Below are 23566 nucleotides of genomic sequence, written 5' to 3' on the forward strand. Positions count from 1 at the left end.
ATTCCAAGTTTTTATGAAAATACTCCAAAAACAAATTAAGCCATATATAGAACTAGCACTAGGAGAAGAATAAGCAGGTTTCAGACCAGGAAGAAGCATAATTAATCAACTATTCACCTTAAGACAGCTAATAGAAAAGCCATTTGAGTACAATCAAAATTGCTACATAAATTTCATAGACTTTCATCAGGCATTTGATTCAATCAGTAGAAGAGAACTATGGAAAACCATGGAAGAATTTGGAATTCCCAACAAAACTATAAGAATAATAAAGAATCTGTATGAGAAATCTGAAAGTGCAGTACAAATGGAGGACACCTTAACCAACTGATTCCACACACAGAGAGCAGAGTAAGACAGGGATGCAATCTGTCACCAGACCTGTTCAATCTTACACTGGAAGAAGCAACCAGTAAGGCCTTAAAAATTGAAGACTCTGGAATCAAAATATATGGGGAAAATGCAACAAATTTAAAATTTGCAGACGATGTTGCATTACTTGCAAGCATAGAAGAAAATCTACAACGAATTTCTGATAAAATAAAGGAAGAATGTATAAATTTTGGATTAAACATAAATATAGACAAAACAAAGATTATGCAAATTGGAAAAAGAAGCGCCAATCTGAAAACTGAAATTGATAGTAAGAATCTAGAGCAGGTAGAAAACTTCACTACCTTGGAGGAGTTATTGAGTACAATGGTGAAATTACAAAAGATATAAACAGACGAATCAGTCAAGCATCCCAAACTTTTGGATGGCTTAATAAAATATGGAAGTCAAAGAAACATCAAACAAGTAACAAAAGTAAGAATCTATGAAACAATGGTCCTTCCAATACTCCTCTATGGAAGTGAATGCTGGAATCTCAAAAAGGCTGAAGAGATAAAATTATTAACTACTGAAATGGGTTGGCTAAGAAGATTACTTGGAGTATCTCTGCTGGATAGACTAAGAAACAAAGACATAAGGAAATGACTAAAACAAGAAATAACAATAATAGACAAAATCCAAGAAAGAAGACTGTGATGGTTTGGCCATGTGACCAGAATGGGAACAGAACGACTACCAGCTAAAGCCCTGAATACAATGATGGAAGGTAAAAATGGAAGGAAGTCCAAAGGGCAGCCCAGAATTAGATGGACAGACAAAATAAAAGAGGACCTGAAAACCCAATCACAACAAGCGACACCAAACTGGACAGAATTGTTTGGACTCTCCAGGGACAGACAGAAGTGGAAAGACCTCGTCATCATCCACATAGATGATGGAAGAGAGAAGAAGAATGGTTTAACACATGCAAGCATCAAAATTTATTGCCTCATAATGGTTTGCTAATAGTTACAGGAAAATCTTCAGAAAGAGAGAAAGGATACTGAGAAATGATAAAACATTCAAAAGGTGACATACCATGTGTCAGGTCAAGTATTAGACAGATACACAAGGGCTCACACTAACCAATGCACAATAATAAACACTACAATGAGTATGAATAATTATGATATATATATATAGATAGATAGATATTTGTGTGTGTGTGGATGGGTGTACACACACACGCACTCAATTCTTCATTTATATGGTAGATTGGTTCCGAAAAAACATGTGTGCATATGAAAAAAAATAACAGAATGGTTCTAGATGTAAAAACCCAATATGAACAATAAGTTATTTTCAAACAAAAAAACAATCATTTAATAAAACTCTATTTAATTTTAATGGAATTTTTTTTTAATTTTAAATACTTATTTGAAGTATATACATATGTATCTTGCTTAAAGAAAATAGTGTGTCACTAATAAAGCAGAAATTCAAAAAGACCCAAATACACCCACATATATGGTTATTAGTTAAATTTAATTTACATCACTTTCTGACAGTAGCTGCATTCATTTGTGTGAAACTAGAATTAAATCACTTCCATCACTTGAAACACTGGCTATCCTGTTCATACTGCAATGCTGAAACATTTTGTTCAGTAAAAGGAACTAAATTAGCACTAATTTCCAATAATTCTGAAGGTTGGTTTTTTTTTTTTTTTATCAAGAACTCTGTAATTAATCGTTGAGATCCTGTTTTGACATATTGCTTCATTTTCAATCATTTTGGACATTTTTAAAAGAAATTCCCTGCCCATCTGCAGATGCAGCTTCTCCTTTTATTTTTACATTATGAAGCATATATCTTTTGAGAAATTTTGTAAGCCAACCTGTGCTTGCAGAAAAATCACAATTGTTATTTGATGTTACTGGCTCCTTTTCCTGAATCTGTACAACCATAATGCTTTCTGTTTGATGACATTTCCATCTAAAGCAGTGGTTCTTAATCTGGGGTGTGTGTGCACCCCTGGGGGTGCAAAAAAGCATTTCCAGGGGTGCGAGAGAAGTTTCTAAATTTTGACCCAGATTCGATGGATGACAGCCATTTAATAAAAGACGATCTTATTAATACGAGCCAATGCACGTATTCAAATGGAATTTGAAAAACTGGACTTAGAACAGTTCTGGTGTACACAGTTAGAACCTTATCCACAGCTGGAAAAAGCAGCATTGCAGACACTTTTACCATTTGCCACCACCTACCTGTGTGAAATGGGATTTTCATCACTTTTGCACATAAATACAAAAGCCAGAAATCGCTTAAATGCAAGTGATGACTTAAGTGTGGCTCTTTCAAAAAAGGAGCCTCGCTTCAAAAGTATTGTTATGAATAAACAACAACAACAACATAGCCATTAAAATTTGTGATAAAAATTCCTAAACTAGAAATTATGATGAAAGTAGAACGGGGTATCCACGATCTTCCGCCAGCAATGGCCAATAACGTGCGACTAGATATAGCAAGTATTATAAACGATGCTAAGCCTCCAAAAAAGCAATATGCCACGTAAGCAAATAACTGCCCTAAAAAAAAAAAGTCATATAATAATAAAAATATTATTATTACAAAAGCCAATAAAGGAAATGCAACAGTTATCATGAATAAAGAAGAGTATAACAGAAAAATGCAAGATCTCATATGTGACAGTTCCACATATCAAATTATACATCGAGACCCTACAATGTCTCAAAAGAAAAAAGTCCGAAAATTACTGAAAAAAGTGATATCACGGCCCAAAGAAATCATCAGGAAAATAAAACCAATTCATGTTAAACCACCCTGTATTTATGGATTACCAAAAATCCACAAAATTAATATCCCACTACGCCCCATAGTTGATAGCATAGATAGTCCCACATATAAACTGGCCCAGCATTTAGCCAAGTCGCTTGCCCCCCCTTACTGGCAACTCCTCTACTTTTGTAAAAAATTCAATCCATTTCAAAACACTGGTTAAAAATCTAATCCTAAAAGATTCAGACATAATGGTTAGTTTCGATGTCACCTCCTTATTTACCAATGTACCACTTATAGACACTCTTGATTTAATCAAGTCTAAATTTCCCCCAGATATTTGAATTATTTCAATTTACCATGAATGCAGGTTACTTTACATGGGGAGGAAAATTCTACAAACAGATTAATGGTACTAATATGGGTTCCCCCCTCTCTCCCCCATTAGCAAATTTTTACATGGAACACTTTGTTCTAACGATACAGCTCTGACCACTGAACTCCAATACCTGTGCCATACGTTCTTAGCCAACAAGCATCCAAAATTATTTCAATTTACCATGAATGCAGGTTACTTTACATGGGGAGGAAAATTCTACAAACAGATTAATGGTACTGCTATAGGTTCCCCCCTCTCTCCCACATTAGCAAATTTTTACATGGAACACTTTAAAAACAAAGTACTTACCACAGTCCAACAGTATGGCATTTTAAAAACACTTATACACAGAGCAGAGCCATTTGTTCTAACGATACAGCTCTGACCACTGAACTCCAATACCTGTGCCATACGTTCTTAGCCACCAAGCATCCAAAATTATTTCAATTTACAATGAATGTAGGTTACTTTACATGGGGAGGAAAATTCTACAAACAGATTAATGGTACTGCTATGGGTCCCCCCCCTCTCTCCCCCGTTAGCAAATTTTTACATGGAACACTTTGAAAACAAAGTACTTACCACAGCTACATACAAGCCACGAGTGTGGTTACGCTATGTAGATGATGTGTTTGCCATCTGGCCCCATGGACAAGACACTTTGGATGATTTTGTCACCTACCCTAAACAGCCAACATCCCAAAATTCACTTCACACTAGAAAAAGAATCAAATAACTGTTTACCATTTCTTGACACATTAGTCACCCGCCTTTCAGATGGAACACTATCTTTTTCTATTTACAGAAAGCCTACACACACAGGAAGATACCTACATAAACAATCACATCATCATCCGGTCCAACAGTATGGCATTTTAAAAACACTTACCACTTACACACAGAGCAGAGCCATTTGTTCTAACGATACAGCTCTGACCACTGAACTCCAATACCTGTGCCATACGTTCTTAGCCAACGGCTACAATTCCTACAAAATAGATAAAATACTACATAGGCCCATTACTCTGCCCTCCCCTAATACACAAGAATACAACATGATCATTTCTATTCCCTATATCAGAGGTACATCGGAAAAGATAGCCAAAGCATTGTTGAAACATGGCCTTCACACCACTTTCAAACCTCATGTCAAGCTGGCAACTCTGATCCGCTCACCTAAGGATAAACTTCACCATTTAGCACACCCAGGAGTGTATGAAGTTCCTTGTGACTGTGACTTGGCCTATTATGGGCAAACAGGAAGATCAGTGAACATCCGCCTGGAAGAACATGAAAGATACATTCGCTACTATTACTATGGCAAGTCAGGGCTGGCAGACCACGCTTTGGACACTCCTTCACACAGGATGAGATGGAGGAAAACGAATGTTATTTAGGAGTCATTATAGATCGGAAAGATTATTTTTTGAGTCAGCAATGGCTTTGAAGAATTCTCCCAACCTTAACAAATATGGTTGCATTAATTTGCCAAAAATTTGGGAGAAGGTTATCCTAAGAAAAACTCCTGGATGGCTGCTGTTGTTTTTTTTTTATTATTATTATTTTTTTATTTCGTTAGAGGGCGCCAAAATAGGACTTTAGAGCTTTTGTCTTTTGCAATTATATTGTTTCACTCACTCACTGTCACGTATACAAGTGTGTTGTGTGCTGATGATGCTGAGTTGAAAATCAGCGAAATATAAGGGTTAATAAAACATCTTTGTGATAAAAGTGTGTGTGTGGTGTTGTTAATACCGTGAAAATTAAGTCATAGAGAACTGATAGTAAGTTAAATAAATTAATGATATACTTTGGGAAAATCCTCTTGAGAAAACAAAGTTAAATAAATCATATCAAAGATAATAATTTCAGTATCAAGTAAACTAGGGCTCCAGAAATACAACTTAAATCTACTAGCCACACAAAAAAATTTTACTTGTCCAAGATGTTCATCTACTTTATATATATATTGTTATAGGTGATGCTTTAGAAAACTGAATGTTATGAAGAGAAATAATGAAATTCACAAAAACAACATGAAAATAGGTAGCACTTGTTGAGGAGCAAGATGAATCACTTTTGATGCACACACTTTGACTTGTCTTTGCAAGATAATTTATTTTTTAAATAACCATATTAAAAAACCTTTTCATTATATAAAATGTTCAAGTATTTAATTACACTAAGCTAATTCAGAAGAGAATTGAGAAGGAAAAGATAATAGTGTGATAGGAAAAAGTAGTCAATGTGTTGCCCAGGTATGACAGTAATCAGATAAAACAGAGAGCAACAATTATGAATGATATGTGTGAAGAGAAAGGAGTGAAGTTTGTTAATGTGTGGAATGATTTTGAAGTAAGAACTGAACTGTATAAATAGTACCAGGATGGACTGCATTTGAAAGGTTTTGGTGTGAGTCATTTGCAGAGACTGATGCTGAAAGGAAGAGTAATGAGAGCAGGGAATGAATCTAAGTAAGAAGTGATGTGGAAGAGTAAAGAAAGAGGAATTGAAGTGGTACTTATGAATGAAGTGGGTAGCATGAGTATAGAGAATAAGAGAGCAAGTGTGCAAGAAAACAGGGAAATGAGGAGACTCAGGATTGACAGGGAAACAGTACAAATGTTGATGCTCCAACATATCAAAGGATGTGAATGTGTTATCGACAAAAAGGGATGACCTGGGATATAGCGAAAACATTTGGATTTGAAGATTTGAGGATGAGTAAGGAGAAAAAGAAACGGCTCAAGGAAGGTATGGAGAAATCACATCTAATAAGTCTTATCAGCGAAGCTTTTTATAGATCCAGGAATGAGCTGTTATGTTTGTGTACAAATGCTAGAAATATCAGAAACAAGGGAAATGAAATGGTTGCATTGATCGAGTTCGTTCACCCAAAAATTGATGGAATAAGTGAGACATGGTTGGATGAGGATGACATCCTGACAGGAATAGAGATGGAAGGTTATGATGTATTTCGTGAAGATAGAGAGAGTCAAAAGGGAGGTGGAGTGATGCTGATGGTAGAAAAAGAGTTATGTCCATAAAAGGTAGAGAAGCAAGGGGGAAATATTTTGAGGCAGTATGATGTGAGACAGAGGTGAATAGAATGAACTACTTCCTTGAATATTGCTATAGACCTAGTAATGTGGAGGATAGTACCAGGAAATGTATAAGAAAATTAGCCAAGCAAATGGGAAAAGGATGACCATTATGGGTGATTTTAATTACAGTAATATAGACTGGGATGACGAGATAGCGACAGGAAGTAAAGAAAATGAGTATGAATTTTTAAGGGACAAGTACCTCAGGCAGAAGGCACACAAAGATTGAGGGTCTTGGATTTGATCAACTCGTCAGAAGATGTTATCATAAATAAGGTGTCAAATCTCCATCCAGTTGGTGAGAGTGACCATGAAGTGATTACTTGGGTAGTTGCAAAGCATGTGAGCACTACCATGAAAAAAGTATATATGTGGAATTACAAGGCTGGTGATTATGATAAGCTCAGTCAACGGCTTCCAGCTGTAGTACAAAATGAAGAGTTGGGTGGAAAGGAGATCAATTCTTCAGAGGAGCAGAATTCACAATTCTTCCTTTTTTCACTATATAATTTAAGGAAATTACAATGTACTAGGATATACATTAAAATAAATTTTAATATTAATATTAATATAATATTAATTTAATATTAATATTAATATAAATAACATTTTAATATTTTAGGCGCCAGGTTAGCTCAGTCGGTAGAGCACGAGAATCTTAATCTCGGGGTTGTGTGTTCGAACACCACTTTGGGCAATCGCTGGCATTTATTTTGACCGTCGGTAGCTCAGTTGGCAGGGTGGTGGACTGTAGTTGGTGATTCAGTTATCCATAGGTCGGTGGTTCAAATCCGCCTCAACGGAGAAAGTTTTTTTAAGTGAGGAGTTGAAGTATGTGTCAGGTTGTGAGATAGTTATGGTTGAAGAAAGCCAGAATTGCCAGAATGTGAGTGAAAATAGTGGCTTGATAGGGAATTGCGATGTACAAGATGGCAATGAGAGCGGTGATCTAAGAAAGAGTGAAAGCAACCATACAGAGAGAGAAAATGGTTTAAATGATAAAAATAATGAGGAATTATTTGTAGGAAGTGAGATCGCTAGGTTGCGCGCAGTGATAAAAAATGCGCAGCGGCAATTAGAGCACCTGCAAAACTCTTTCCAGAGTGATTCGGCTAACGTAAATAAACAGCGTAAGAATGGGAGAGTTTCTGAAATGAAAGAAAGAGTGTTGTATGGTGACTCGTTATTAAGAGGGGTGATAGATGGCAGTGTAACTAAATCGTACTTACCGGGTGCGAAATTTAAGGATGTAAGTGAGAGTATTAGAGTGCAAAAACAGGGTGAAAGAATTAACAATTGTGGCGGGTACGAATGAATTGAAAGGTGATAAATTTTTTATGAGAGAGGACTTGAAAGTATTGTTAAAGGTAGTGAAAGAAAAGAGTGACAGAGTTAGAATGGTTAGTCTGTTGCCGCGGTATGACAGAGAGGAGTTTAGAAGGAGGGCCATAATCACAAATGATATTATGCGCAGGTTATGCAGACGGTGTGGTGTGGAATTCGTGGACGTGTGGAATGAGTTTGAAGGGCGAAAGGACTTATACAAGATGGATGGCCTGCATTTGAATGGACTTGGTGTGCGGAGACTGGAAAGAGTGTTGCTGAATGAAGTGAAAATGGATGTGCAAAACCAGGGAAACTAGAACTACCAAGGAGGGGGGGAATGGACATGCAGACATCAGTGAGACAGATGAGTGTAAGAATGTATATAATGTACCCAAGCCAGCACTAAGGACAAAAAATGGGAATGGGTCATTTAGAATAACGCATCAATCACTGCATTTCATGTATACTAATGCCAGGAGTATTAGGAACAAGAAGGAAGAATTTTTGGCCTTGATTGGCTCTTCCTGGCCACAGGTTATTGGCATTAGTGAAACATGGCTGACGGAAGATGATATAGTTAGTAGGATAGAATGTGTAGGTTATAGTGTGTTTAGGAGGGACAGAGAGAATAAAATGGGGGGAGGGGTATTATTGATGATAGCTGATGAACTGCAGCCAAGGAGAATTGAAGTTGTATCGCAGGATAGTGAAAGGAGCTCATTTGAGGCTATTTGGTGTGAGATTGAGACTGTCAGAATAAAATATACAGTTGGGTGCTGCTATAGACCAGGTGATGGAATAGATGGTGGAGATAGTATGCATAGGGAAATTGATGAAATGAGTGGAAGGAGGGTAATTATTATGGGGGATTTCAACTATGGTAACATTGATTGGGAGGAGGAGAGGACGCATGTGAGAAAGGAAAAGGATTTTATTCAATTATTAAGGGATAACTATCTGAGACAGCATGTAATTGAAAATACTAGAGGTATGAGAGTGCTTGACCTGGTAATAGCATCTGAGAATTTGACTGTAATAAATATGACCATGTTGCCACCTATTGGTGAGAGTGATCATAAGGTGGCTAAAGTGATCATAAGGACCTGGGAGGTAGCTAAAGGTGTGGAATTTTCGATTAAGACAGGGTATATGTGGAATTACCATGCTGGCAAGTATGACAAGCTTAGGAGATTGCTTGGATCAGTGCCATGGCATGTACAACTGCAAGGGCTGGACGTCGATAGAGCATGGGAAGTGGTCAAGGAGCATTTACAGGAGGTTATGGCTGATTGTATACCTAGGGTCTGAATAGTAAAACAAGTAGGGGTTAAATGGATGAATAACACCATTAAGCTTGAGCTGCAAAAAAAGAAACAACTGTGGAGGGAATTTAAAGAAAGGGGGTGACCTGCAGGCACACGAACCGTATAAAGTGCAGGCCAGAAAGGTAACGAGTGTGGTAAAAAAAGCAAAAGCGGATTATGAAAGGAAACTAGCTATGCAAGCAAAAGAGAATCCCAAACAGTTCTTTCAATATGCTGCAAGTAAGAAAAAAACTGTACACGGCAAAATGATTTTAAGGAATGATGATGGTAAGGAGGTCACTGAATCAGTCGACACAGTGGAATTACTGAGCGCGCACTTTGCAAAAGCATATCATCCAGGTGGTGACGTTGAAAAAATGAAGGAACCATTAGTTTATACAGGAATAGTGATGAATGAAGTGGAGGTGACTAGTCTATTACAGAACCTTAATGTGAACACATCTGTGGGATTGGATGGTATACCGGCACGGGTCTTGCGTGAAGTGGCTAAGGAATTATCAGTGCCCTTGACCGTGTTGTTTAATCTGAGTCTCAGTTCTGGTTTAATCCCGAAGGTGTGGAAAGAGGGGAAAATAGTTTCACTGCATAAAGGAGGATCCAAGACTACGGTTGCAAATTACCGACCGATCAGCATATCAGGAGTCGTTGTCAAGGTTTTGGAGAAAGTAGTCAAGGAAAAAATACAGGAATCGATTGATGAAAATGAGATACTGTACAGGGGACAGCATGGCTTTGTGAAGGGTAGATCATGCTTCAGTAACTTGCTCAAGTTTTATAACAAGGTGACGGCTGAACTGGATAAGGGAAATGGGTTTACAGTGATACTGCTGGACCTGGCAAAGGCGTTTGACAGGATACCACATGGAATACTAATCCGTAAACTACAACATATGGGAATGGATATAGGGTTGGTGAGATGGATAGGTGGTTGGTTGATGGAGAGATATCAAAGAGTAGTTTATTCAGGAATAGAGTCCAAAAGACGGCCTGTGAGTAGTGGTGTGCCGCAGGGTTCTGTTCTTGGACCACTGCTGTTTAATCTGTTCATTAACGATATAGGGAAGGATCTAAGGGGAACAATTCATTTGTTTGCTGATGATGCAAAGTTGGGTAGGGTAATAGTGAATGCAGAAGATGTCAAAGTCTTGCAGGATGACTTAGATAGATTGGAGTTCTGGGCTAAGGAGAATGGATGTCAATTTAATGTGACAAAATGTAAGGTTATGCATTTTGGGGTGAAAAGATTAGCAGCAGTATACCACATTGGTGGAACTGTACTCCAAGAGATTGATGAGGCCAGGGACTTGGGAGTGTTGGTGGATAGGGAGATGAAGTTTAGGGGGCACATTGCAAAAGTAGCTAAATCAGCTCATCAACTCACTTGGTTGTTGAAAAATACCTTGACGAGCAGAGACAAGCAAGTTATTGTACCTCTGTACCGAGCCTTGATAAGACCTCATCTCGACTACTGTGCCCAGATTTGGTCACCTCGGTTCCTTCTTGATGAGGTGGAGAGGATCCAGAGGCGAGTGACTAAGATGATAACAGGTCTATGGAATGAACCATATGAGAACAGGTTGAAGATTTGTGGGTTGCAGAAACTAGTTGATAGGCGGAAAAGGGGAGATATGATTGAGACATTCAAATTGCTAAAGGGATTCTATGGGATTAATTCAGAGGATATTTTTGAGATCAGGACTGGTGGTGGGAGAACTAGGGAACACCTACGGAAGCTGGGCAAGAGTGTGGTTGGCAGGGGTGTTAGAGCTGGGTTCTTTACTTTTAGAGTGGTAAATGAGTGGAATAAGCTGCCAGAGTCTGTTGTGGGTGCTATGACGGTGAACGAGTTCAAGGCAAGGTATGATAGATACTGTGAGAATGTAATCGCATAGTTGTGTGGACATGATGTTTAGGGCCTCCCTCGATGAGTCTAAGGACTCCTGGAGTTGCCCAAAATAATAATAATAATAATAATAATAATATATTTCAATATTTCGGCAACGTCACGTTGCCATTTTCAAGAACTTAAGTACAAGACACGTGCACGCAGGCACAACAAAACAGTAAGTGAGGAAGAAGTAGGAAGCTATTATTTCTCCTAAAGTCCTGATAGTGCCCTCTAGTGGGCAATGTTGGTATTCTTGGGAGATTGGGCTGAAGGTCTTCTGATGTAGGTTTCCCAAATTTGAGGAAGTCTCATGCAGCCAAATTTGTTGAGGTTTGGATCGTTTCTTAGGGCTGAAGCTGATTCCATGAAAAGCTTTTCATATCTGCATTTGCTACGGTGTATTATCCTGGCTTTCTTCCGCCGTATTCTATGGCAGGTATCCCAGCGCATGGTCAGCAAGACCAGAGTGGCTGTATTGGTGAAAACGGATGTAGTCCTTGTGTTCTGAAATTCTGATATTTGCTGTCCTGCCTGTTTGGCCAAAGTTTCCACGAGAATCACAATTCTTCTGCTCATCATCCATCTCAGAAATTTGGCATTATTAAATCACTAGTTTCCAGAGCACACAAATTCTGATCCTCTGAAGAATCTCTACACCAAGAATTAGAAGTAATCAAAAATACAGCCATCCTAAATGGATATAATCCTAAATCAACTCAAAAAATCATCAGTCACTTTCCCACACATCAAACCAGACAAGAAGTCCATAGGATTCCCATACCGTACGTCAAAGGCATCTCCGAATATCTTTCTAAAATTATGAAGAAATACAATTTTGCCACTACTTACAAAACCTATCAACCAAATTTACAACTCGTTACCTTCTCCTAAGGACAAACTCTCACTTTTGATGTTGCCCGTTTATGAGATTTCATGCTCATGCAAATTGTCTTACTTTGGACAGATAGGTAGGTCTGTTCAGAAACGCATCTCGGAACATCCAAGACCACATTCGTCTTTTTAAACCACAAAAATTTGGCCTCTCTCAACACGGAATTGAAAATCCAAGCCATAGGATCCATTGGGAAAAGTCTAAACTTTTACATAGATCTTTATATAAATAAACATGCACGTTTATATAAAAAAAGTTCTGAAGCCCTACTACACAGACCAAATTTAAACCGCAACGACATTCTTACTATTCCTAAAGTATGGGATATTGTCATACAAAATTGTGTAAAATAATTATTAGTTTTTTTTTTTTTTTTTTTTTTTTACTTCTGTAACACGTTATGCACGTTTAATGAGATTCTATTGTAATCATGCGCCCTAACTGTATGTTATTCCTATTATTGTTTAAACTACTGTACTGATGATGTCCTAAGATACTTAGGATGAAATATTTACAATTAAGTAATTTTCACTGTGGTTAATACGTGTGTTTCTTTTAACTCTATATTAATGATATTGAGAAAGATTTGAATGGGGGATAATCAGTTATTTGCAGATGATGCAAAGTTGGAATGAACTATGAGGAGTGGAGCAGATGTTGTAGCCTTACAAGAAACTTGAATAGGCTGAGTGAATGGAGACAGGAGTGGGAATGCCAGTTCAATGTTGTGAAATGTAAGGTTTCAAAATTTGGAAAACAAATATGGGATGTCGAATTTACTCTTGGCGTGGGGGGGGTTATATATTGTTGGCAGTGGAGGAAATAAGGGATCTTGCAGTGATCGTGGATAAGGATCTAAAATTTAGAGGACATGTTGATAAAATTTTGAGGACAAAACAATGAATTCTGGCAATGTTATGGAAGGCACTGGCTTGTAGAAATATGAGGAGATTCTGGTACCATTGTATAATGCTCTGATTAGGCCACATATGGACAACTGTGCACCAATTTTGTCACTTGATTTTCAAAAAGATGAAGAGATGTTGAAGAGAATCTAGAGATGACTAACTAAAACAGCTTCTGATTTCTGGAATGTTGATTATGAAGGAAGATCAAGACAATGCAATCTGCAGAGTCTAGTGGATAGGAGGAAGAGGGGGTGATATCATAAACATACAAGTTGGTAAAGAGTTGTTACAGGATTAACGAAGCAGTTTTTCCTAAAACGGTGGAAGATTGGGGGAGAACAAGAGGTCATCCCTGAAAGCTGTATAAGGAGGGTGTGAGCAAGGGAATGAGAAGCAACTTTTTTTGCATAGAGAGTTGTGAATGATTGGAATGCACTGCCTGAGGGCATGGTGTCCGCAGAGAGTTTGAATGTGTTTAAGGAACGGTATGATGAGCTTTGGGTATGAAAAAAAGGGATCTCCTATCCTCCTAATAAGCAGAGATTGTTAGACTAGAAGGCTAAATTCCTAAGAAGGGACTGGCCCTATGAGTGTTGGTAGCTAGCCTTGTCTGTTATGTAGGAGTGCTAAAAATTACTGTTCAAAAAAAAAGATTCAAATGTTCACTTGCTACAATGAAGCACAGTAATTTATTTTTTTCATTTGATCTTGTACAATGTGTCCAAGGAACTCTGTACACACCTGGATAATGAATGCAAGCCAGTTTCATATGAAATTTTTTGAAAGCAGTGCAGAGATATTTCTTTAATCAGGTTATTTTTTCTGAGGTGATCCAGATGTAAGGATTAGCAATAGCATTACTTAACCTCTATGTTGAGAGAGATCATCATCAAATTCCTGCCATGTACCCTCAAGGGGTGTACAGGATATGATAGTACTACATGAAAAAACTACATCATTACTAACTTCCTATCTACAATTTTCCTCCAAATCAGTCTGTTACTTGTCAAGACTCCAACATTATCAGATCTTATATTTCTATCGTCTAAGGCACTTTGTACCGTATCAATCCACCTATATCTTGGTCTTCCTCTGGGTCATTTTCCTGCCAACTTGGCAGAGAACACTTGTTTTGCTAATCTTTCCTCGCCCATTCTGTTTAAGTGACCATACCACCTGAGATTAGCTCTGCTAATGCATTCCTGGATGCTGACAATGTCAAGTTCTTTCCTAATATTCTCGTTTTTAATATGATATTGCCATTGATGCCATCTGTTCATGCCTCTAATCTTTTTAAGGACTCTCATATCTGCGGTCTCTAGTCTTTGGTCAAGTGTTTTTACTTCTGACCCAGCTCTCAGATCCATAAGTTAAAACTGGTTTGAACACTGTCTTGTATACAGCTAATTTAGTGTTCCGACTAATTTCTCTCTTATTCCATATGAATTTATTCAATTGACTTCCTACCATACCAGCTTTGTTGATTCTGTTGTCTATTTCCTTGTTTAATTTACCATTTTCACTAAAAATCGTGCCTAAGTAGCTGAAATGTTTTACTTGTTCCACAGGTTCTCCATTCACAACACAGTTGACATTTTCGATGATTCTGCCTATTTTCATTGTTTTTGTCTTTTTATTGCTGACCTTCATACCATATCCATTACAACAGTTATTCAATTTAGTCAGAGAATCTTGCAGACTTGGATTTATTTAGAAGTATAACATCGTCTGCATAAAGCAAAGAGCTGACATTAACATCTCCAATTTTGATATCATGTTTAATACCACTTTCCTTCATAATGTGATCCATATAGATAATGAATAACACAGGAGATAATGTACATCCTTGTCTCACACCACATTTAACATTAAACCATCTTCCTGTACTTCCTTCAATTCTAACTGCTGACTTACAACTCAAATAAAGACTAAGTATTGCTTGATATAATGCCCCATTGACACCATATAACTGTAGCATATTGACTAGCTTCTCTCTTGGCACCTTGTCATATGCCTTTTCCAAATCGACAAAACTTAAATACAGATCTTTGTTATATTCCCATGATTTCTCCACTATTTGTCGTAAAGTGAAGATCTGATCCTGACAGCCTCTATTTGACCTGAATCCAGCTTGTTCTTCACCAAGCTTTTCTTCCACAATTCTTCACAATCGTTTCTCAAGTATACTTGAATATATCTTGCCAGGAACATTCAATAGGGATATACCTCTGTAATTCTCACACTCAATTTTATTTCCCTTTTTATATATGGGTACTATGAGTGCTCTACTCCAATCATTGAGAATTCGTCCCTCTGTCCAGGCATTCTGAACTATGCAGTGCAACCACTGTAAGACTTTTATATCTCCATACTTCAGCATTTCTGGCTGAATATCATCTACTCCTGCTGCCTTTCCACACATTTCAAGCCTTTGATGGCTTTGTCTACTTCTCGTATGGATATGTATTCCTGACTGCATGCCTGGTCAGTGTTTTTTTATCACTGTGCTGTCATCACTGCTTGTTTCATTTAGCAAATTTTCAAAGTAATTACTCCATACTTCAAGGATATCTTTTTCTCCCGTTTTCATTTCACCTTTATCATCTCTAACTCCTTTTACAGCATTCTTTTCTCCATTCCTAAGCTTCTTCAACTACCTCCAGAATATTTTGCCACCTTCTTGATATTTATTTTCTATGTTCCTGCCAAAGTCCTCCCATGACTTTTCTTTAGCTACTTTTACACACTGTTTAGCTTTCTTACATTTGTCTCTGTATTCTCTAAGAGCACAAGTTGACTTATTTACCAGGAACTTTTGATATGCTTTCTTCTTTTCCTTCACTGCATCTTTAACTTTTTGTGTCCACCTTGGAGTTCTAATTTTTCTATCCTTGCAAACAACTTCACCACATGCCTTCTCTAGATGAATCAATCAGGGTTTTCTTCAAGGCATGCCACTGAATCTCCAAGATTTGGTTCCTGTTCTCAAACGCTTTCATTTTTCCTTCAATAATCTTTGTGTATTTCAGTGTACAGTTCACATCTGAGAGCTGCTCAACTTTTATTCGCTTTAAAACTTTCTTACATGTTATTCTTTTCAATATGAAATTCAATTTTATCCTGCTCAAGACTAAATAGTGATTACTTCCAATTTCAAATCCTCTGTACACTCTGGTGTCCTGCACCAGGGAGAAAACATCACTATCAACAATAAGATAGTCAATGAGACTTTTCTTATTCCTAGCCTCTTCTCTCCATGTGAATTTGTGCACATTTCTGTGTTGGAACATGGTGTTAGTAATAACCAGTCCATGTCCTGAGCAGAAATCCAACAGGTATTTGCCATTATTATTAGCTTTGCTCTTTTCTCCAAATCTTCCCAAAACATTTTTGTATGTCTGACAATCACTTCCTACTCTGCTATTTACATCACAACAAGGACCAACTTTTCCTTTTTCATTGTGCAAGTAGCTTTCTCTAGAGCCTCAAAAAATTCCTCCACTTCTAGCTTAGTAGATCTTCTGTTGGACCATAGGCACAAATGTCTCATTGTCCAGTTCCCCATTCTGATATTTTCCCAAATCACTCTACTTGACATTTCTACTGCCTGCCATTCAAGAAGATGAGCCTCGTATTTTGTGTTGAATACTATGGCTACTCCTTCTTTTCCTTGATTGTCATTGCCTGAATATAACATTTTGTATTTATTGCTCAGAAAGATCTCACCAGTTTTTGTCTTTTTTGTTGCAGTCACCCGTATTATGTTGATCTGGGTACTTATCTAATTCCTCCGCTAGCTCCATTTCTTTGCCATTCAGACTTCTTATGTTGAAAGTACCGATCTTTAACTCTGGTGATGTTGAGTTGGGGTGTGTTTTCAGATTTGTTCCCGCAGCTGACTTTTCATCCTGGTTCCCTGGCGAAAACAACGGGGGCCTTGTTTAACCGGGCGATGCCCCAGCCGGCATGGGAGGAACAATTATTTTGTCTCTCTCTATATATATATATGTGAAGGATACCAAGAAATTTTATACTTGGTTTTAATCCTTTTCCTAAGTAAGCAAAACAAAGTTTGGGAAAAGGAATTAAAACCAAGTATAAAATTTCTTGGTATCTTTAACGTATGTTACACCCAAGATAAAAAACTTTCTACATATATATATATATATGTATATATTTTGGCATTATAGCCATTGGACAGAACAGTAGGGTAATAAAAGAGTTCAGCTCTGAGGGAAGCCTGGCTGGAACAGAGGTTGTGGCTCTGTTAGTTAGCAAGCAAGGGCTTTTTGATACCATAAAATATTGAAGGGAGGGAATAAGAAACTTTGTGAATGTATCTACCCAACCATGTGAGTAGGTTTTCTGCAAACTGACAAAGAAAGAGTGCTGCTTGGAAGAAAATATGATTAGATTGTCTAGAAAAGATGGACTATTGTCATTTACTTCTATAGTGAAATAGATTCTGGGATACCAGCTGCTGAACTGGAGGAGGAAAGAGTCTAATATGTCACAGCCATGAGGCCAAATGAAGATCATCATTGTCAGTGTATCTTAGCCAGATAAAAGGCTTGACAACAGCAGTATTAAGAGAATATTTTTCAAAATGCTCCATATTGGCTAAGGGAGGTAAAAGAGTCTATAGATGTACCATCTTTCTATTTATGAATAGCTTCTTTTTATGTATGTATAGCCAGTAAGTAAAAGATTCAGCTGTTTGGCTAGTTTAAAGAAGGGGGGGGGGATACTAACTACTACAGAGAGTGGGTTACTGAGTTCATGAATTCTGGGTAAACCATATATCAGAGGAGGACCAAAAGTTTGAATTTAGCTAATTCACAGTGCCAAGAAGTGGCATTTTTAAGAATGCTTTTGTTTGTTTCTGATTAGTCAGATCATAATTTAGGTCTGTACGTGATTAAGTCTTTATGCAACACATTTTATAATTGTATTCCCTGATATTGAAAACCACAGTATCATTGCCCTAATCAGCTCTAGTAATTATTACATTTTTGTCTTTGGATAATTTATAGAACATGGAGTTGATTAGAGATTTTTTTAGGCAGCAAATCTTCCTGAAAGTTACGAAAGGAAACTGAGTAAGAGGGTGAGGAGTGGTTTCTTTGCATGGAGGGTGGTTGAACCATGGAATGCATTGCCTGATAGAGTGGTGAGAGCGAGAATGGTCAATGAGTTTAAGGAGTGGTATGATAGACTTTGTGTTTCCTAAAAGTGACCTCCCACGATGAGTCTTGATAGCCTTTGTGTTTCCTAGGAAGGACCTCCTGTGATGAGTCTTTTGACTCCATGGAGACCTGAATAATAATAATAACCTCAGGTAAGGATATTAGTCATGTCATTTCTGATGTTGGCAACATCATGAAGCATGTTGCAGACTGTTCCATATGCAACATGAGGTCCAATGCCAGAATTTGATGGGACGTGACTGCAGAGTTATGGCCAAGGCTAAAGAGAGTGGCAGCTTTTTTTTGTCAAGTCCTTTTGAGAAAAGGCTGATGACAACTTGAAGAGGCTGACTCTATGGCTGATAATTAGAAATATGAAGGTTGTCATGTTTTTTGTGTTCTTTTATGTTCTGAAATTCTTATCATTATAACTTGAAACAGCAAACGTCTTAAAAATTCTGGATGGCCCTTCCACACTAGAAACCACTAGGGAGTAGGAAAATTTTTTGTATAAAGAATTTTTGTACAGACATAAATATAGCTTCATTAGGTCTTTCCAACCAAAAAGCATTGTTGATATCAATGCTTTTTGGTTGGACATAGCATGCTATGCAAATAGGATTAACTGCACTAGGTATTTCTTTCTAGCCAAATTACTTCAGAGGCCACTAAGCCTGACATGTGAATGGCAATGAGCATGTGAGGAAAAGAGATAACCCTAGTTCCTATTACGTGACTTCTCTTTGTCTTCCTAAGATGAGGAAGCTATATATGTTTTCTTCATTACTAACACTTTTTTTTTCCATGCGACCACATGATAACAGTTCTGTTTTTGCTCCAGTCAACAACTCATCCCCAATGCTTTTACAATTTGGATCTATGTACATCTCAGTGCCCAAGGGTTTCTGTGATCCTCAAGTTTCTCAAACTACTTCATGAAACTACTTCAATGATCATGGATTTTCAAGAACAGTATTGCCTTCAGTACTATTAAGTTGCTGTTTTCTTAGAAAAGTCTCCCTCCCTCTTATATTTTACCTCTAACACTTTTTTTCATTCCTGAAAGAGAGTAGTGAGCAATATTTTTAGCCTTAACTTTTTTTTTTTTTTTTGGAAACCAGTCTGCAGCTCTTGCTAAATGTGTTTCTATGGTGTGCATATAAGGAGAAAAGGAATGTTTCCTATTCCTTACTAGTATTTACATGTATATACTCGTGCATGCATGTTCAACAGTCAATTTTGCTGAGTTGCAAGATAAGAAATGTGAGTTTATTCCAGGGAGGGGATGAAGGCTACTTGTCAGAGCCAACAAATAACTAACTCTGAAATTAGCTTAAAAAGAAATAAATAAAATAAAAATAAAAAAATGAAGCCTAGAAATAGTTCATCTAACCAGCAACAACGAATATAGTTGGTGGAGACAGTTGTAGAGCAGGTGCCTTCCCTCGATGAGTCTTTGGACTCCCTGGAGGTGTTAAATAATAATAATAAATATTAAACCTATAACAATATGGAAACATAGCATGATGAAAATTACTATACTACGGAAAAATACCATGTGACTATGCAAGCCAACAGGTAAGCTATTCCAGGCATGCATTAGCTAAGTGCAGCCTACAGCCAATATGCTTTTCTGACTAACAATGAATCTCTTACCCATATTCTATACTTTTTTTTCTTTTTTGCAGTCTTACAATTTCTAAACAAAAAAATAAAAACCTCCTGTGATTTAAATTATTTGGTTTCAAACTCTTTTTCTACGTTTGCATATTTTTTTAAAAAATATATTCCAGCTAAAATTTGTTACTAAGCATGAAGGCATTTACAACCTATATTAAGAATTACATATTGCAATACTATCTGACACAGCGTTAAATGCGATCTTGGGCAGTTCCTTTGGTAGTAGCACAGAAGTAATACTAATTAATTTATTTGGCCCCATCGTCTGATGGCCTGAATTCCAACAGCAAGGAGGAAAAGAAAAAAATTCACTTCAATGGGTGAAACAACTTATTAAATAGTCTTAAAAGTAAATATATCCAAGGACTTAGGATAATAATTGGTCATTTTTTTTTATTGTATACATATCCAGAACATATAATAAGACTTTTATATATTTTTTCAGTGTGTATATATATATATATATATAACACTGAACAGTTACTTACTCTTTGCAATTAAAAGGAAAGAGAAATAATTTACTTCGCCCTAATTTTCCAACAACGATGTTGCATCGATTAGGAAACCGGACGATAGAATTGTGTAGTTCAGGTGACTACCGCAAGAGGCAAATAACGGGAAGAATTGTAGCAGAAATTGATCAATTATTAAATTTTGTATTTTAGCTGAACATCATTTGGGTCTCGAACGATGAGTCTCCAAACTCCATGGAGATACCATACCATATCATAATAATAATAAAAGAACACTTTTTTATAAACGTAAATCTTAAACCTTTTAAGGTAAATCTTTAAAATGTAGATTTTTTAAGAACAAATAATGGAAAGCAAAGGTTCATAAGATGAAACCGAGTTTTTGATGAACAATCAATTTTGTAACATACCATATTTTATTTCCTGTTTCTTTAATAAGTCTAATATCAAGGAACCCTGACTGAGTGCGAGAAGTAAGTGATATCGGTTTGTGGTTCAAAATTTAACGGCATTGAGACCTGATCCAGGCTGGACTTACACTTTTTCAGAGGCGGGCAGGGTCAGAGGCACTAGAGTGCTCCAGAGACCCCTCATTGTTTGAGGCCCTAATTTTTTCGGAATCCCAGGCTACAGGTTCGCGTGCCTCTGCATAAATACGGCCTTTCTTGGGTGAAAAAAGAAGATATCGTTAAAGGGACAGAATACGAGAGAGAGAGAGAGAGAGAGAAACAAAAAAGGAGGAGGGATATTACTAAGAGTAGACGAATTGCAACACCTAGAATGCCAGTTCACAGAAATTTAGGGTTAAGGGAGGCAGTGCACTTGTAGCCTGGCGATTCACATATATATATATATATATAGTTCGATTTCTTATCTAAGCTGAAGGTGCGACGAGAGATCTAGATTATTATTATTATTATTAATTAGTATTATATGACACCTCCAAGAACTCATCACGTGAGGGCACTCCTCTCCCCACAACCGTACTTAATCCTATACACTAAGCTACGAGGGTAATTTTAAACGTTCTCGGCCTCGACCATAGATGCCAACACTATCGGCAAGAGATTTTTTCTAAGTTGGTATCTGTCATAAGCATCCATGTGAAATTGCAAGTCATTCTATCAAGCAGTTTGTTTTATCTGTCTGAAGCAAAAGTGTTTCTGTATCCCTTGAAATGGATAAAATTGAGTATCATATAGTTATAAAATTTTTTGTAAAAGAAGGTTTAACCAAAAGACATTCATTCGAAGTTCATAAAAGTTTATGGGCGCCTTCTCCTTCGGTTTCGACAATTAAGAAATGGACTGCCCAGTTTAAACATGATTGTACCAGCTATGAAGATAAGGACGTCCAAAAAGGACGTCCTTATCTGAAGGACGTCCAAAAAGTATAACAACACCAGAAATCATTGATCAAGTGCACGATATGGTATTGGATGACCGGCGAGTCAAAGTGCGTGAAATTGCTAAGACTATAGGCATTTCAAAAGAACGTGTAGGATATATTTTATATGAAGAATTGCAAATGAAAAAGTTTTGAGCAACATGGGTGCTGCGCTTGCTCACAGCAGATCAAAAACGCACTCGCATGAAAATCTCTGAACAGTGCTTGGAGAGTTTTAACAAGAATAAAACTGATTTTGTGTTTCGATTTATTACTATGGATGAGAATTGGATTCATTATCACTACACACCATAATCCAAACAGCAGTCAAAACAGTGGACAGAATCCGTTGTTCAGCGCCAAAGAAGACAAAGTCGATTCCATCAGCAGGAAAAGTTATGGCATCGGTGTTTTGGGATGCTAAAAGCATTTTGTTAATTAATTATCTTGAAAAGGGTAAAGCAATAACCAGGGAAAATTATTACAATCTTTTAACCGGACTAGATAAAAAAAAGAAAACATTGGTGAGAAAAGTCCCAGTTTGCAGAAGAAAAAAATCATAAATTGGTATTAGTGAAACATGGCTGACTGTAGATGATATAGCTAGTGGGATTGAATGTGATGGGTATAGTGTGTTCAGGAATGACAGGGAGAATAAAATGGGGGGGAAAATATTGTTGATAATAGCTGATGAGCTGCAGCCAAGGAGAATAGAAGTTGAATTTCAGGATAGAGAAAATAGCACATTTGAGGCCATTTGGTGTGAGATTGTGGCTAGCAGAACAAAATATACAATTGGGTGCTGCTAGACCAGGTAATGGAAAAGATGGTGGTGACAGTATGCCAAGCAATTAGAAGAAATGAGTGGAAGGAAGGTGATTATTATGGGAGATTTCAGCTATGGTCGCATTGATTGGGGTGAGGAAAGGACACATGGGAGGAAGGAATTGGATTTTATGCGGTTATTAAGGGTTAACTATCTGCGAAAGCATGTAATGGAAAATACTAGGGGTCAGAGAGTGCTTGACCTAGTAATTACATCTCAGGATTTGGCTGTAACAAATTTCAGCACATTGCCACCAATTGGTGAAAGTGATCATAGGGTCTTGACTTGGGAGGTGGCTAAAGGTGTAGAATTTTCCGTTAAGACAGGGTACATGTGGAATTATCGGGCTGAAAAGAATGACAAGCTTAGGAATTTTATTGGTTCAGTGCCATGGCATGTGCAACTGCAAGGACTAGAAGTCGACAGTGCATGAGAGGTAGTTAAGGAGTGTTTGCATGAAGCAATGGCTGACTGTATACCTAGAGTCCGAATAATAAATCAACTAGGGGTTAAATGGATGAATAACACCATTAAGCTTGAGCTGCAAAAAAAGAAACAACTATGGAGGGAATTTAAGGAGAAAGGTGACCGGCAGGCACACGAACGATATAAAGCGCAGGCCAGAAGGGTAACGAGTGTGGTAAGAAAAGCAAAAAAGGATTACGAAAGAACATTGGCCATGCAGGCTAAAGAGAGTCCTAAACAGTTTTTTTAGATATGTAGCAAGTAAAAAGAAAATTGTACATGGCAGAGTGATTTTAAAGAATGCCAATGGCAAGGAGGTAACTGCATCAGTTGATATGGTTGAGTTACTGAGTGAGCACTTTGCAAGAATATATCAACCAGGTGGTGACATTGTAGAAACGAATGTACCAGTAGATTATACGGGAATTGTGGTGAATGAATTGGAGGTGAGTAGTCTATTGCATAACCTTAATGTCAATACTTCTGTGGGATTGGATGGTATATCAGCTCATGTTGTACGAGAAGCAGCTAAAGAATTGTCAGTACCCTTGACCATTTTGTTTAATTTGAGTCTCGGGTCTGGGTTAGTCCCGAGGGGATGGAAAGAGGGGAAA

The 23566-nt window shown here is 37.4% G+C and overlaps 1 protein-coding gene across 1 annotated transcript in view; it reads right to left on the minus strand.

The window, feature by feature from the left end:
* Positions 1-20419, minus strand: part of COX6B (Cytochrome c oxidase subunit 6B) — a 43434-nt gene extending 23015 nt beyond the window's left edge. The window contains exon 1 of the mRNA XM_090415495.1: positions 20291-20419. The gene's annotated coding sequence lies outside the window, so the exon portion shown is untranslated. The remainder of the gene's footprint in view (positions 1-20290) is intronic.
* Positions 20420-23566: the final 3147 nt, after the last annotated feature.

This window comes from Typopeltis vanoorti, chromosome 3 (assembly GCF_054136105.1).
Source record: "Typopeltis vanoorti isolate ZY-2024b chromosome 3, IOZ_Tvanoo_1.0, whole genome shotgun sequence".
NCBI classification, from domain to species: domain Eukaryota; kingdom Metazoa; phylum Arthropoda; class Arachnida; order Uropygi; family Thelyphonidae; genus Typopeltis; species Typopeltis vanoorti.